This window comes from Herpailurus yagouaroundi, unplaced genomic scaffold (assembly GCF_014898765.1).
Source record: "Herpailurus yagouaroundi ecotype Mexico unplaced genomic scaffold, PumYag 160, whole genome shotgun sequence".
Classification (NCBI taxonomy): domain Eukaryota; kingdom Metazoa; phylum Chordata; class Mammalia; order Carnivora; family Felidae; genus Herpailurus; species Herpailurus yagouaroundi.
In genome coordinates this window covers 20036544-20054208 of record NW_024412401.1, presented here as the reverse complement: position 1 = coordinate 20054208, position 17665 = coordinate 20036544, and the positions used below count along the sequence as shown (strand labels likewise).

The window sequence follows — 17665 nt, the reverse complement described above, 5'->3', positions numbered from 1 at the left end:
CCTTACCATTCTTTATCAAGTATTATTTTTTTATAATATATGAAATTTATTGTCAAACTGGTTTCCATACAACACCCAGTGCTCATCCCAAAAGATGCCCTCCTCAATACCCATCATCCACCCTCCCCACCCTCCCACCCCCCATCAACCCTCAGTTTGTTCTCAGTTTTTAAGAGTCTCTTATGCTTTGGCTCTCTCCCACTCTAACCTCTTGTTTTTTCCTTCCCCTCCCCCATGGGTTTCTGTTAAGTTTCTTAACAAGTATTATGAATAATTTTTCTCTTTAACATCACACTTACTGAGCTTGGACTTTACCAAGCAGGGACATCGTTGCAGGCAGTTTCAGCGTTATGTCATTCCTATTTAGCAGCCCCTGAGGAAAGAGTAAACATCTCTCTCAGTATCCGTATTTAAAAGAATCTAAGCGATTCCTCACAGCAGTTATGTGAAGGATGCATTTTCTAAGATTAGGAGAATTTTATCAAGAGAATGCCTACTAATGTCATATATAATTGCTTTGGACTCTGTATGATGTCCTTCCACAGCACTAAAATGTATATTTTGTTTTAGTACTTAAAAGGGTCTACAAGGAACCAATCCTTACTGACCAAGGATGGATGTAAAAGATGCCTGTTTCATCTGCAAATGGCATTCTGGCCATCTCTTTCATCCTAAGCATTTTCTTGAGGAAGGCTCTTAGAACATTAGTCTGATGAGATTGTTGGCCAGTCTTGATATACTCAGTAGAATAATGGAACTATTCAGGCTGTATGCTACTAAGCTGATGAGTTTCAAAGGAGACAGATCCTCACCTCAACTTCCACCCCTGTCTTCATACTCCATACCTTACTCTTTTCCTTTTTTCTGACCTAACTCTGGCCTCTTAACAGATTGAGAATATGCTAAGTCTAGAATTCTGGTGGCCTGCTGCTTTTTAATTTTTTTTTAGGTTTATTTATTTATATTGAGAGAGAGAGTGAGAACAAGTTGGGGGGGGGGGGGCAGAGAGAGGGAGAGAGAACAAATCCCAAGCAGGCTCCGTGCTGTTAGCACTGAGCCTCAACTGGGGCTTAAACCCACAAACCATGAGAACATGACCTGACCTCACACTGATTGATTTGCGATGTTGAACCAGGCACATGAAAAGATGCTCAACATCACTCCTCATTAGGGAAATACAAATCAAAACCACACTCAGATATCACCTCACGCCAGTCAGAGTGGCTAAAATGAACAAATCAGGAGACTAGATGCTGGAGACGATGTGGAGAAACGGGAACCCTCTTGCACTGTTTGTGGGAATGCAAACTGGTGCAGCCACTCTGGAAAACAGTGTGGAGGTTCCTCAAAAAATTAAAAATAGATCTACCCTATGAACCCAGCAATAGCACTGCTAGGAATTTACCCAAGGGATACAGGAGTGCTGATGCATAGGGGCACTTGTACCCCAATGTTTACAACAGCACTTTCAACAATAGCCAAATTACGGAAAGAGCCTACATGTCCATCAACTGATGAATGGATAAAGAAATTGTGGTTTATATATACAATGGAATACTACTTGGCAATGAGAAAGAATGAAATCTGGCCCTTTGTAGCAATGTGGATGGAACTGGAGAGTGTTATGCTAAGTGAAACAAGTCCTACAGAGAAAGACAGATACCATATGTTTTCACTCTTATGTGGATCTTGAGAAACTTAACAGAAGACCATGGGGGAAGAGAAGGGAAAAAAAAGTTAGAGAGGGAGGGAGCCAAACCATAAGAGATTCTTAAAAACTAAGAATAAACTGAGGGTTGATGGGGGGTGGGAGGGAGGGGAAAGTGAGTGATGGGCATTGAGGAGGGCACCTGTTGGGAAGAGCACTGGGTGTTGTATGGAAACCAATTTGACAATAAATTTCATATTAATAAATAAATAAAAATTTAAAAAAACATTGGGGTACATGTGCCCCTATGAATCAGCACTCCTGTATCCTTTGGATAAATTCGCAGTAGTGCTATTGCTGGGTCGTAGGGTAGTTCTATTTTTAATTTTTTGAGGAACCTCCACACTGTTTCCCAGAGTGGCTGCACCAGTTTGCATTCCCACCAACAGTGCAAGAGGGTTCCCATTTCTCCACATCCTCACTAACATCTGTTGTTTCCTGAGTTGTTAATTTTAGCCACCCTGACTGGTGTGAGGTGGTATCTCAATGTAGTTTTGATTTGTATTTCCCAGATGATGAGTGATGTTGAGCATCTTTTCACATGTCTGTTGGCCATCTGGATGTCTTCTTTGGAAAAGTGTCTATTCATGCATTCTGCCCATTTCTTCACCGTATTATTTGTTTTTCAGGTGTTGAATTTGATAAGTTCTTTATAGATTTTGGATACTAACCCTTTATCCAATATGTCATTTGCAAATATCTTCTCCCATTCGATCAGTTGCCTTTTAGTTTTGTTGGTTGTTTCCTTTGCAGTGCAGAAGTATTTTATCTTCATGAGGTCCCAGTATTTCATTTTTGCTTTTATTTCTGTTGCCTTCAGAGACATGTTGAGCAAGAAATTGCTGCCGATGAGGTCAAAGAGGTTGTTGCCTGTTTTCTCCTCTAGGGTTTTGATGGTTTCCTGTCTCACATTTAGGTCTTTCATCCATTTTGAGTTTATTTTTGTGTATGGTGTAAGAAAGTCATCCAGTTTCACTCTTCTGCATGTTGCTGTCCAGTTCTCTCAGCACCATTTGCTCAAGAGACTGTCTTTTTTTTCCATTGAATACTCTTTCCTGCTTTGTCAAAGATTAGTTGGCCATATATTTGTGGGTCCAGTTCTGGGTTCTCTATTCTATTCCATTGGTCTATGTGCCAATACCATACTGTCTTGATGATTACAGCTTTGTAGTAGAGGCTAAAGTCCAGGATTGTGATGCCTCCCACTTTGGTTTTCTTTTTCAACATAACTAGCTATTCAAGGTCTTTTGTGGTTCCATATAAATTTTAGGATTGCCTGTTCTAACTTTGAGAAGAATGTCGGTGCAATTTTGATTGGGATTGCATTGAATGTGTAGATTGCTTTGAGTAGTATTGACATTTTAACAATATTTGTTCTTCCAATCCATGAGCATGGAATGTTTTTCCATTTCTTTGTGTCTTCTTCAATTTCCTTCATAAGTTTTCTACAGTTTTCAGCGTACACATCTTTCATATATTTGGTTAGGTTTATTCCTAGGTATTTTATATTCTTGGTGCAATTGTAAATGGGATCAATTTCTTGATTTCTCTTTCTGTTGCTTCATTATTGGTGTATAGAAATGCAACTGATTTCTGTAATTATTTTGTATCCTGCGACTTTGCTGAATTCATGTATCAGTTCTAGCAGATTTTTGGTGGAGTCTTTCGGGTTTTCCATGTATAATATCATGTCATCTGAAAAAAGTGAAAGTTTGACTTCTTCTTTGCCAATTTGGATGCCTTTTATTTCATTTTGTTGTCTGATTGCTGAGGCTAAGCCTTCCAACACTATGTTAAACAACAGTGGTGAGAGTGGACATCTTACAGCAATGGACAGATTATCTAGGCAAAAAATCAATCAATGGTCTTGAATGATACACTGGACCAGATGGACTTGACAGATATATTCAGAACAAAATGCTTTCTTTAAAGCAAGTCATTCTGAGTTTGAGCCTGAGGTTCAGACCTAAATTCTTAACAACCCAAACTGGCTGCTTTCCCTCTAGTATGTACAATCAAATTCTTTCTTCTTGTGGTGATGGGATAATTTTGTGCCTTGATAGTAGTGGTGGTTACACAAATCTGCACATGGGATGAAGTGGCTTAGAATCATACACACATTGTGTCAGTGTCAATTTCCAGTTTTCATATTTTACTATAGTTATGTAAAATGTAGCGATTTGGGGAAATTAGGTAAGGGTATATGGGACCTCTCTACTATGTCTGCAATTACCCATGAGTCTTTCACAATAGAAATTTTTTTTTAATTCTCCAAGAGCCTTTTAAATTTATATTTTGCATAGATAATACATTCATCACATTGATTCAAAAGTCTTGCTCTCTCCTTTTTTCCCACCTAATCCATTCCCACAACCCCATTTCTATTGCTTCCCTTAATTTCTTTTCTTATATCCTTCTGATGTATTTTGTATAAATACATGCAGGTATTTCCACCTTTCCCACACAAAGGGTATGTGTTAGTCTGAGTCCTCCGAAAAGCTGTTGCCAAGACAGAATTAAATTTAAGAATGATTCCCAGAGAGGGGCGCCTGGGTGGCGCAGTCGGTTAAGCGTCCGACTTCAGCCAGGTCACCATCTCGCGGTCCGTGAGTTCGAGCCCCGCGTCGGGCTCTGGGCTGATGGCTCAGAGCCTGGAGCCTGTTTCCGATTCTGTGTCTCCCTCTCTCTCTGCCCCTCCCCTGTTCATGCTCTGTGTCTCTCTGTCCCAAAAATAAATAAACGTTGAAAAAAAATTAAAAAAAAAAAAAAAAAGAATGATTCCCAGAGTGTAATTGTTGGGTCATGGGAAAATGTATTTACAATTTACAATAAATATTTCTAAAATTGTTCTCCTTAGGGATTGCACCATTTTGCACTCCTATCTGCAAAGTATGAGATTGTCAGTTTCTCCTTACCTTGCCAAAAGAGTGTGCGGTCAAACTTTTGAATTTTCTCTATCTGCTGTGATGTAATTTTAATTTGCATTTAACTTATTATGAGTAAGTCTGATAGATTTGTAGTTTTTTTCAGGTTGTAATTTGTCTTTTGGCTTTGTTTATGGTGTATTCTGCCATTCAGAATATATTCTATGTAGAATAAATTAATCATTTATTTTATGGTTAACTAGAAAGGCTTTCATCCCTCCATGGTTCTAAAAGACTTACTCCATGTATTCTTCTAGTACTTTAATGCGTGAACTTTTTATGTATGATTTTTTAAATTAAATCTATTGATCGAAGTTTATCCAAGTGTACAGTACAATAAATGAATTCACCTATCTTTTTTGAAAAATCTATCCAATTGTCCTAAAACCATTTATTTAAAAGACACATGTTTATTCTGTAGATTTGAAATGTAACCCCTATCATATACTAATATGTATTTGTTCTATTTCTAGACATTTTCATTGGTTCCATTTATCTGTCAGTCTGTTCATGCACAAGTACCATACTGTTTTAATAATTAAGGCTATATAGGGTTTTTCTTATTATTTGATATCACTAATCTCAGTGCTGTTACAGTTCTTCCATTTGAGAGTTTTACTATTTTTGCTTACTTCCCACCATAAATTTAGAAATCAGCCTAATTGGGGTGCCTAGATGGCTCAGTTGGTTAAGTGTCTGACTTCAGCTCAGGTCATGATCTCCTGGTTTGTGAGTTCAAGCCCCGCATCGGGCTCTGTACTGACTACTCGGAGCCTGGAGCCTGCTTCGGATTCTGTATCTCCCTCTCTCTCTGCCCCTCCCCTGCTCATGCTCTGTCTCTCTCTGTCTCTTACAAATAAATAAACATTAAAAAAATAAAAAGAAATCAGCTTAATTGCCCCCAGATAAACTTATTGGCATTTTTATTGAAATCACAGTAATTTATAAATTAACAGGAAGATTTTTTTTTAGCGTTCCTATTCCTAAGAATATGCTATATCTTTCTCTTTGTTCAAGACTGCATTTGTATCTTTGAAAATGTTTTAACATTTTCCTCAAAAAAAGTTTTGCATATTTTATTCCTAAGGATTTATTATTTTGTGTTGCTATTGGAAAGGGGATTTTCTTCCCCAATATATCTTCTGATTGTGTATTTGTGTACACAAAGGCTTTTGATTTCAGCATATTAATTTTTTGTATTCAGCTACCTTACTGATTTCTCCTTCCTTCCATTTGCATCTCTCTCTCATAATAGTAGTAGTAATAGTAGTCATGGTGGTGGTGGTAGTAGTAGTAATTTTTGAGTTGATTATCTTGGGTTTTTCAGGCACACAATCATATCACCTTCCAATAATGACAGTTTACTTTTACTAATTTTTTATACTTTCAACTTATTTCTATTTTCTAATTGTGTCAGTTACTCCATCCTCTACCAAGTGAAGACAACGAGAAGCAAGGTAGTCAGAGAGTAGTCAGTGGTCATCAGAACTGTCTCAGAACTTGACCAGTAGTCAAGGTAGTCAGAAGACGCCTTAAGTGAGGATGCATCTTAGACTAGTGTTTGTCATATTTTTTCTTCCCTTGTAGCTACCAATTGTGCCAGGCACTGTACTAAACTCTTATTTTACAAAATCTCCTATAATCCTACAAGCATTCTATGATGTTTGTACTATTACCATCTCCATTTTAAAGATAAAAGAACTAAAATGTGGAGAAGAAAAAAACTTACCCAGATCAAAGAAAGTGGTAAAACTGACATTCAAATCTAAGTCTGTGTAATTCTGAAGAAACTGCTCTTAATTGCCATGCTAATTGGGTATACCTGAGAATAGTATAAGGAGGTCTTTGCTGTTACTTCTTAGACAAAAAGAAGTCTGACCTTGCTGAAAATCCCCACCTCTGAGCTGTGGTCTGTGGTCTTGGCAGGATCCAGACTCATTTCTTAATGAGATTGTGTGGGACTCCCTAAGGTGTCCTTGAATGAATTACTAGTTGTCCATAGTAATACTACTAGTTGCCCATAGTAGTTGCCCTGAAATGGAATAAAGTTTTGTGTGTGGAGTATAATTTTATTTTGTATTTTATAAGTGATGTCTGATGGGATAATGCAGTACCCATGAGCAAAGAAGACACAGGTTCATGTATGTCTGCCATTCCTTGCTGCTCCATTCATGTGGAACACTTACAATGTCCCGGTAAACATAGAATTTTGGTTTGAACCACGATGTTGGGAATTGTTCAAGACCCAAAGTGAATGCAAGGTAAGCATATTATGAAAGCCACCGACTTCTATATAGTGTTGTTGCTAGATGTACACATATCAAGAAGTATAATTAATTAATTAATTAAATTTTAAAAAGAAGTAAAATAAAAATAAATCGAGTTAATTTTGTGCAGTGTTTCCATGTTCTGGTAAGAATGACGTACATATGCATGAGTTAGCTACAAAATATGAATTGGGTAATGTTGGTAATTCTGCGTAAAGGCTAAATGCTCTGATACTTGCATTTAAAACTGTTAGTGCACAATATAAAGAGTAACAGTAAAATTCAGGCTTATTATTTAAAGTTTTAAATATTTCTTTATTTAGAATAATATTAGGCAAGTAAATAAAATTACCAGGACAAATTATGAAGGGGGAAAGGGGAGGCTGTAGTAAAAAAGAAAAAGCTTTATATTATTTTAGTAACATTAGAGGCATTTTTCCTACTTTTTGAACATAGGACCAGCATTTTCATTTTACTCTGAACCTCACAAATTATGTAACCAGCCATTTTTAACAAGCCTTCCAGTGATTCTAAGAGCAGGATTGAGAGTCACTGGAGCAAATGGGATCTTTTGAAGTTCTGGTTACCGAGTCCTCAGGACCAGAGCATTGGGTGGGCCAGTGCTGCCCTCTAGTGTCTCTGGATGCCATCTAGTAATAAACTACATTTCTGTATCATATAGCAACCTGCTATGTGAACACTTGTGGTCTTACTGCCTGATACTACTCTGCAGATATTTCCCGGGAAATCTTAGCTCTTGGGCATTTATAAAAATTCTCATGTATTAAAATGCTGTGTCAAGACAAAAATCTGAAAAGAAAACTAACTGAAAAGAAAATTAAGAAAACAATTCCAATTACAATAGCATGAAAAAGAACAAAATACTTAGGAATAACTTAACCAAAGAGGTGATGAGTTGTTGTTTAATTGGTAGGGAGTCTCTGTTTTGCCAGATGAATAAGTTCTGGAGATCTATTGCACAACAGTGTGAATACACTTCACACTACTGAGCTATACACTTAAAAATGGCTACAATGGTAAACTTTAAGACCTGAAACCATAAAACTCCTGGAAGAAAACATAGACACTAAGCTCCTTGACATGGGTCTTGGCAATGAGTTTTTTAATCTGATTCAAAAGCAAAGGCAACAAAAGCAAAAATAAGTAAGTGGGAATAAATCAAACTAAAAAGCTTCTACACAGCAAAAGAAATCAACAAAATGAAAAGGCAACCTACTGAATGGGAGAAAATATTTACTAATCATATGGCTAAATAGGGGTTAATATAAAAAATATTTAAAGAACCATACAATTCAGTAACAAAAAAAAAAAAGCAAAAAACCCATCTGATGGAAAAATGGGCAGTGGGAGGCTCAGTCAGTTAAGCGTCAGACTTCGGCTCAGGTCATGAACTCACTGTTTGTGAGTTCAAGCTTTGTGTTGGGCTCTGTGCTGATAGCTTAGAGCCTGGAGCCTGCTTCAAATTCTGTATCTCCTTCCCCCTCTCTCTGTCCCTTCCCCACTCACACTCTGTGTGTGTGTCTGTCTCTCTCAAAAGTAAATAAACATTTTTTAAAAATGGGCAGAGGATCTGAATAGACATTTTTCCATGGAAGACATACAGATGACCAACAGGTACCTGAAAAGATGCTCAATATCGCTAATCATCAGGGAAATGCAAATCAAAACCACAATGAGATATCACCTCATACCTGTTAGAATATCTATTATCAAAAAGATCAGAAATAACAAGTGTTGGCAAGGACATGGAGAAAAAGGAACGCTCATGCATTGTTGATGTAAATTGGTGCAGCCACTATGGAACATAGTACGGAGGTTCCTAAAAAAATTAAAAATTGAACTAATAGGGGCACCTGGGTGGCTCAGTCGGTTGAGCAACTGACTCTTGGTTTTGGCTCAGGTCATGATCTCACAGTTGTGGGACCGAGCCCCCACACTGGCCTCTGCACTGGACATGAGCCTGTTTGGGATTCTCTCCCTCCCTCTCTTTCTGCCCCTTCCCCCACTCACGTGTGCATGCTCTCTCTCGCGCTCTCTCTCAAAAAAATAAATTACCTTAAAAAAATTAAAACCAGTAATATGATCCAGTAGTTCTACTTCTAAGTCTTTATCTGAAGGAAAAAAACCCACTAACTTGAAGGGATATATCACCCCCATGTTGCAGCATTATGTACAATAGCCAAGATATGGAAATAACCTAAGCGTCCATTGACAGATGAGTAGAAAGAAACTGCAATATACACAAAGGAATACTATTCAGCCATTAGAAAGAATGAAATTTTACCATTTGTGACAACATGGATGGACCTCAAGGGCATTATGCTAAGTAAAATAAGTCAGACAGTGAAAGACAAATACCATACAATCTCACTTGTATGTGGAATTTAAAACAGCAACAAAAACCAAGCTCACAGACACAGAGAACAGATTGATGGTTGCCATAGGTAGGAGGTAGAGGGTGAGAGAAATGGGTGAAGGGCGTCAAAAGGTACAAATTTCCAGTTACAAAATAATTCTGTCAGCGTGCCTGGGTGGCTCAGTTGGTTAAGCGTCTGACTCTTGATATGGGTTCAGGCCGTGATCTCGCTGTCGTGGGTTCAGGCTCATGCTCACTCTCTCAAAAAAAAATAAAAATAATTATGTCGTGGTGATATATGTACACCATGGTGACTATAGTTAATAATACTGTGTTGCATATTTGAAACATGAGGATAGATCTTAAAAATCCTCATCATGAGAAAAAAAAATTTTGCAATCTTGTAAGGTGATGGATGGTAACTAGAATTGTGGTGATCTTTTTGCAGTATTATACAAATACTGAATCATGTTGTATACCTGAAACTAATATAATGTTATATGTCGATTACACCTCAATTTTTTAAAGGGGCGCCTGGGTGGCGCAGTCGGTTAAGTGTCTGACTTCAGCCAGGTCACGATCTCGCGGTCCGTGAGTTCGAGCCCCGCGTCAGGCTCTGGGCTGATGGCTCGGAGCCTGGAGCCTGTTTCCGATTCTGTGTCTCCCTCTCTCTCTGCCCCTCTCCGTTCATGCTCTGTCTCTCTCTGTCCCAAAAATAAATAAACGTTGAAAAAAAATTTTTAAATTCTTATGAAATATTTAAGCTATCCTCTTTGTCTTAGCTCCAGTTTGCTGGAAAAAAGAGGCCAAGGAAAGCTTAAGTACTAATTATTTATAGACAGAATGGAGGGAAAAGGAAGGTAGGAAAAGATGGAAAAAGCAAATATAGGTGGTACACTACAGTGCCAGCCCGACTGTCATTTAGCCATGCAGGACATCTCTGGACAGGGAATAGAGAAACAGTGTGACTTGTAACAATCTATTGAAGAATAGAGAGAGATTTCATCTGCCTGTCTGGTACCCAGCCTCCAAGTTGGTCCTTAACAATCCCATCGTATATATAATTAATATAAATAAATATTTGTGTGTTCCTCATACTTTTTTTATGAAAATGAGAGGAAACTATATACACTTGTTTCAATTATATGCAAGAACACATTGTTCTATCTCATCCTTTTTGAGATGATGGCTGCATAGTATTCCATTGTGTGGCTAAATCATAATTTATTTAACCAGTCTTGTGTTTAAGTTGTTTCCACTCTTTCACTATTACAAATAATGATGCAGTTATAATCCTTGCACATAAGTCTTTGTGAATTTATCTATTAGATAAATTCCTGAAACAGAAAATGCGAGGTCAAGGGCTATGTGCATTTTATATTTCCTATCCCTAAACTGCACTGCAAAAGTTTGTTCCTTTTTATGTTCCAACCAGAAGTATGTAATAAAGACTTTTTCCCACATCTTTACTAACATATTTTATAATAAAACATTTTTTGTCAATCTGAGAAAGATTTTCTTCTAGAAAATCATCTCAAAACTAAGAAAATGGAATTAAAAATGGTATCTTAGATTAAACTAGGACATAGCTTGCTATCACCCATAACTATGGTACATGAAAATGAAAGGTAGTTGGAAGAAATGTAAATGCTCTGGCTCAGAAAATATAGTGAAACCCAGGAGGTTCCAGGGTTCCTTTGGGGGTTTATTGATGCCGTCAAACATCCAACCACTTTCCAGTCTTCTCCATCATACTCAGATGCTGATATTTCATCCTCTGACATGTCACCTCAGGATCACAAGGTGGCTCTAGATGTAAACCTTATACCTGCACTTCTTATTCAAGGCAGGAAGCAAGGAGTCATGGGTTGGAGAGCTAGAAGCCAGTTTTCATATCCTGTCTCTTTAATCAGAAAGCAAATTCTTCCCCAGAAGCCCCCCAGCAAATTTCCTCATATATCTTATTAATCAGAACTGGTCCATATGGCCATCTTTAGGTGCAAAGTAATCTAGAAATTGGGGATCTGGCAAAGGAGATCAATTGCTTTGACATGTAGTGTTGATTAATAAACCACCTCCAAAGTGAATGGCTTAAAAGACAATTACAATATTTTATTACTATCTCTCATCAGTTGGGTGGTTAACTGAGCTCAGCTAGGCAGTTTTGTTTGGAATATGTTTTTTTTGCAGTCAGACAGACAATGCTGGTACTGGAATCATCAGAAGATTTACTAATCCAGACATCTGGTGTTTGGATTAAGAAGATAATCAGCTGAGGCTAGAGCAACTGGGGTTCCTTTGGCATCTTACTCTATTTCTGTATAGTTTCTCCTCATGATTTTCTGAACTTGCTACATGGCTGCCTATGGATTCAAGGGCACATGTTCTGAGAAAAAGAGCTAGGCAGAAGCCATAGTGTCTTTTATGAAATTACATTAGAAATCACAGAACATTGGGGCACCTGGGTGGCTCAGTTAGTTAAGCGTCTGACTCTTGATTCTGGCTCAGGTCATGGACTCACAGTTCATGGGATTGAGTCCCAGACAGGATCTGTGCTGACAGTGCAGAGCCTGCTTGGGATTCTTTCTCTCCCCTTCTCTCTGTCCCTCCCCCATTCGGATGCACATGTGTATGCTATCTCTCTCTCTCAAAATAAATAAATAAACAAAGAAATCACAGAACATTACTTGCTCCATCTTCTATTTATTAAATGAGTCACAAAAGCCTGACAAGTTTCAAGGGGAAAATGAAACATACTTCATCTCAATGGTAAAGTGATAAGTTTAAGGAAAAGCATGTCAGACTGGAAATATAGTTGTGGCCTATTTTTTGGGAAATATAATGGCCCTCAGTTGGCTTTTACCAATCATGATTCATCCTAAAGAACTAGACATTTTGCAGCCCCAAATAAAAATTATGATCAATCATACATTGCTGGCAGGAATATAAAATGGTACAGTCACTATGGAAAACAGTTCAGTGGTTCCTCAAAAAATTAAACATAGAATTACCCAGAAATTTCACTCCTACATAGATACCCAAGTAAATTAAAAACAGGTGTTCAGCCCCTAATAATATTCATAGCTGCATTATTTATAATAGGCCAAAAATGAAAACAACCCAAATGTCCATCAAATGATAAATGAATAAACAAAATGTGGTATATTCATACAATGGAATATTATTCAGCCATAAAAATGAAGTACTGATACATTCTCCAACATAAATGAACCTTGAAAACATTATGCTAAGTGAAAGAGGCCACATATTGTATGATTCCATTTATATTAAATGTTCAGAATAGGAAATTCTACACATACAGAAAGCAGATTAGTGATTTCCATGGACTGGGGGAAGGATCAAATAGGGTTTGACTCCTTAATGAGTACAGGGTTTATTTTGGGGGTGATGAAAATGTTCTGCAATCATTGACAATGGTTGTACAATGTTGTGGATGTACTAAATGCTACTGAATTGTATATTTTTAATGGTTAATTTATGTTGTATTAATTTTACATCAGTTTTTTTTTTTTTATTTAGGGTTCAGTTAGCTAGGAAGAAATGGGAGAATTACTGGTTGGCAGTCAATTTCCTGTTTTACAAGGAAGAGAAACCCTATTGGTCTGTTTTAAAGTCTGTATTTCTCATACACAGAACAAACTAAGGATGGATGGGGGGGTGGGAGAGAGGGAAAATGGGTGATGGGCATTGAGGGGGGCACTTGTTGGGATGAGCACTGGGTGTTGTATGTAAGCCAATTTGAAAATCAATTATATTCATAAAAAATAAAATAAAATAATAAAAAATTTTGAAAAGTCTGTATTTCTCTTTCACTTTTGAAAAATGCTTGGTGTAGGTTTTTTGTTTTTGTTTCTGCTTTCGGTTTTTTTTTTTTTTTTTTTTTTCTTGCTTGCTTGCTTGCTTGGTGTAGAATTCTAGGTTGACTTTTTTTTTTTCTTCCAGCATTTTGAAGATGTCACTTCACTATCTTCTAGCTGACATAGTTTTTGGTTAGTAGTCTGTGATTTTCTTATCTTTGTTCCTCTTTATGTAATGTTTCTCTTTTCAAGATCTTCTCTTTGTCTTTAGTTCTTAGAAACTCATATATGATACGTCTAGATGAGTTCCTAGATGTTTATCCTGATTAGTATTCTCTGATCGTCCCAGATTTGTGACTTGGTATGTTATTAATTTTGAAAAATTCTTGGCCATTATTTCTTAAAATATTTCTTCTGTCCCATTTCTCTCTCTTCTTGTACATATGTTAGGTTGTTTGATGTTGTCCCACAGATCTTGGACACTCTTTTCTATTGTGGGGTTTCTTTCCCACTTTTTTCTTTGTGTTTAAGTTTGGATATTTCTATTGAATTATCTTCACAGATAATTATCTTTCACAGATTCTTTACTCCTCTGGGTCAAGACTACTGATGAGCCAGACAAAAGAAATCTTTATCTGTGTTACCGTGTTTTCTATTTCTAGCATTTCCATTTGATTCTTTAGAGTTTCCATCTCCCTGATGAAATTACCCATTCTATCATGAAAGCTATTCACCTTTTCTACTAGATCCTTTAACATTAATCATAGTTCCTTTAATATCCCCATATGATAATTCCAATATCTGTATCATATATGAGTCTGGTTCTGTTAATTGCTTTGTCTCTTAATAGCGTGTCATTTTTCTCTTCCTTCTTTGTGTGCCTATAAAAATATTTCGTCAAAAGCTGGACAATTATAAGGCAGTAAACACTGAAGTAAATAGTTTTCATGCCTGTAAATGGGCATACCTTTCCTTCTGCTAGGACTTTAGTGCAAGAGATTGAGTCAGTGAACTTAGGAGCTGACCTGCTTTTGGGTTTTGTTTTTGCTATGGATACTGGCGTGTACAACAAGCTTCAAGTTTCCCTAACATTATCTCTGTTTAAGGTTGAGGCTGGTTTGCCAGAGGGTTTATCAACTTCTGCTCCTCCCTCAATTTTACATCTTCCCCTTGTGCCTGCTCCTCAGATAATATCTCTTCCCTGATCTTGATGCTATTTAGCAGTAAGTGGCTATTACTTGTTACTTGAGGCTTATTAGCCTGTTTGATGTTTGAGGGGTGGGGAGTGAAGGAGGCATTCCCTGTTTTTTCTGATTCAGCATCAGTGTTAGATAGGCTCTGTACCCCTACATCTTAGGGGTAGGCCTTCTCTATGAAGCTACCCCACCCACTCCTGGAACATTTCTAATGATCTGGAGCCCATAGAGGTAGAGGGGTTTGGTTTGGTTTGGTTTGGTTTGGTTTGGTTTGGTTTTTTTCTCTTTTCTCTTTCTCTGGCTGCAATGGCTCTTTGCCAATACAGAATTTACTGGCTAATGACAGGATTTACTGTCCTTCACCCAGTGGTTTAAGGCCTTTGTTCTATGGGAAAGATAGGGAAGAAGTATCCGGGTAGGGTTTGGTGCCTTTCCCCACAGTGGCAGCTCTTCCTTTCCCCCAGGCTTGTATCAAAGGAAAACCTTCTCAGGATTCGCATGCTGCCCCCAGTCTTTCTTGTGAACACATAATAAGGTCCATGGAGAAGAGCTTGCAAGTCAATGTGAATTACCCTGTACTTGTGGCTTCTGTATTCTCATGCTGGCCTACATTTGACCTTCAATAATTCCTTAAAATTTATACCTGAATTCCTACCAGCTTGATGGTGTTCAGAGGGAGAGTCAGCCTCAAATGAGCAAGAGTACCTGTGCTATATCTCCTTGGCTGTGTCCATCTTTCCTTAGATTAAGATTAATTAGGTTGTCCTGGAACCTCAGCTTTCTGATAAATTTTTTTTTTTTTTTTACATTTATTTATTTTTGGGACAGAGAGAGACAGAGCATGAACGGGGGAGGGGCAGAGAGAGAGGGAGACACAGAATCGGAAACAGGCTCCAGGCTCTGAGCCATCAGCCCAGAGCCCGACGCGGGGCTCGAACTCACGGACCGCGAGATCGTGACCTGGTTGAAGTCGGACGCCCAACCGACTGCGCCACCCAGGCGCCCCTGATAAATTTTTTAAAAGCTGTGAATTTGCAGATTGTCTCATGATTTCTTGTGTTCTAATAGTAAAAGTGATGCTATTTCTACCTTTCCTTTTTCCTAAGCAGACTCCAAAAGCCCCTGAGAAACTGTTTTGTAGTTAAACCTGTTCTATGTACTTGAATGCAATCCTTAACTAATGCAAGTACCAAATGCATTCATTACTCAAAACTACATTCTAAATGGAGCAAAGGTGTAAGCATAAAATATGAAACCATGAGTACCTGAAGAAATAGGGGGTAACCTTTTAACTTCAGAAAGAGAAAAACATTTTTCAGTTTTCTTAAAATACAGAAGCCATAAAATAAAAGACTAATAATAGGACTAATAAATTCATAAAATGAAATATTTCTACGTGGCAAAAAGTCATTATATATATTTTATATATATATATATATATATATATATATATATAATAGTTATTATATGTATAACTTTTATTTTATTTTAAATGTTTATTTATTTTTGAGAGAGAGAGAGCATGAGGATCCAATGTTGGCTTGAACCCACAAACTGTGAGATCATGACCTGAGTCAATGTCAGATGCTTAACTGAACCACCCAGGTGCCCTGCAAAAAGTCATTATAAATATCAAATAACAAACTGAGAAAAATTTATTTGCAATAAATATGCAAAGGGATAATTTTCTTAATATTAAAAAGCATTTATAAATCAATAAGTAAAGATCAATAATTTGTGGGCAAAGAATAGGAATAGATATTTAGAAGAAAAGGAAGTAAACATGCAAAATGTGATTAACCTACCTTAAAACAAATTTGTAAACAAACAAGATACAATTTATCATTTCTCAGGTTGACTGAGATAAAAGAGTTGATAATGCTGGGGCGCCTGGGTAGCTCAGTAGGTTAAGCATCCTACTTCAGCTCATGTCATAATCTCACGGTTTGTGAGTTAGAGACCTGTGTCAGGCTCTGTGCTGCCAGCTCAGAGCTGGGAGCCTGCTTTGGATTTTGTCCCCTTCTCTCTCTGCCCCTCCCCACTTGTGCTCTGTCTCTCTGTCTCTCAAAAATAAATAAATGTAAAAAAAATTTTTTTAAAAGCTTTGATAATCCTGAATCAACAATTGTTCATCAATCAATAGCATGTGAAGAGAGGCACCTTTACAGTTTGGGTGGGGTACAATTCTGTACAGTTGGTGTGGCAATTACACAGTATCAGTATTTAAAATATAAAAATTCCCTTCTGGGAATGCAAGCTGGTGCAGCCACTCTGGAAAACAGTATGGAGGTTCCTCAAAAAATTAAAAATAGAACTACCCTATGACCCAGAAATTGCACTACTAGGCATCTTTCTATGGGATACAGGTGTGCTGTTTCAAAGGGACACATGCACCCCCATGTTTATAGCAGCACTATCAACAATAGCCAAGGTATGGAAAGAGCCCAAATGTCCATCAATGGATGAGTGGATAAAGAAGATGTGGTATATATATATAAATGTATATACAATGGAGTATTACCTGGCAATCAAAAAGAATGAAATCTTGCCGTTTGCAACTACGTGGATGGAACTGGAAGGTATTATGCTAAGTGCAATTAGTCAGTCAGAGAAAGACAAAAATCATATGATTTCACTCATATGAGGACTTTAAGAGACAAAACAGATGAACATAATGGAAGGGAAACAAAAATAATATAAAAACAGGGAGGGGGACAAAACAGAAGAGACTCATAATATGGAGAACAAACTGAGGGTTACAGGAGGGATTGTGGGAGGCGGGATGGGCTAAATGGGTAAGGGGCACTAAGGAATCTACTCCTGAAATCATTGTTGCACTATATGCTAACTAATTTGGATGTAAATTTTAAAAATAAAAAATAAAACAAGTTTAAAATAAAATACAACCTTTCATCCATCAATTCAACTCTTAGGAATTTCTCCTATATATTCATACCTATGTAAGGACTTATACACTTAAGGTTTGTGTTAGCATTATTATTCAGAGCAAAAGACTGTAAATAACTAAATATCCATGAATGTGGGACTGAAGATAAGCTGAGCTGTACTTGTACCAAAGAAGACTGTTTAATCATCAAAGAAAATTATATAAACAAGATATATTCATACTATGAAATAAAACAAGAAAGAAGGAAAACAGTGTAACATATGTTTCCATTTGTAAAGAAAAATATATTAGTTTATTTATGTTTCCTATACTAAATTAATTCTGAAAGATCCATAGGGAAGAAAATTCTGAATGATACACAGGGAAGAAAAAGAGGACACAAAGGTAGGAAAGAGACACAGTATATACACCTTCTTTTGCCTTTTGAATCTTGTACATGTATATGTATACCTACTTAAAAAATAATA

General features: G+C 37.2%; 1 long non-coding RNA gene across 1 annotated transcript in view; it reads right to left on the bottom strand.

Moving 5' to 3' along the window:
• Positions 1-13182: 13182 nt before the first annotated feature.
• LOC121034617 (uncharacterized) overlaps positions 13183-17665 on the bottom strand; it is a 29402-nt gene continuing 24919 nt past the window's right edge. Inside the window, exon 2 of the long non-coding RNA XR_005792532.1 lies at positions 13183-13975. This is a non-coding gene — a long non-coding RNA (uncharacterized LOC121034617). The remainder of the gene's footprint in view (positions 13976-17665) is intronic.